Below are 294 nucleotides of genomic sequence, written 5' to 3' on the forward strand. Positions count from 1 at the left end.
TACACTACTTTGAACTGTACACTTGTACAGGCAACACGTTCTCACTCCCAACTCGCCACATATTGACGGACGGTCAGGGCCCCTCCCCGTCACACCATTACCCACAGGGTACCCCTTGAGCGTCAGTTTTCAAAAGGCAAGGGCGTCCCATACCTTCATAGACCTCCCATATCGTTGATAATAGACGCCATGAGAACGCTCCCCGCTGCATCGAAATTCAACGAGCGCATTCCGTTCTCAGCTGAAGCATATGGTGCGAGACGTCATTGCAACACATTATGCTCTTTATACATA

Source organism: Notothenia coriiceps, unplaced genomic scaffold, assembly GCF_000735185.1.
Source record: "Notothenia coriiceps isolate Sejong01 unplaced genomic scaffold, NC01 NC01_scaffold00009622, whole genome shotgun sequence".
NCBI classification, from domain to species: domain Eukaryota; kingdom Metazoa; phylum Chordata; class Actinopteri; order Perciformes; family Nototheniidae; genus Notothenia; species Notothenia coriiceps.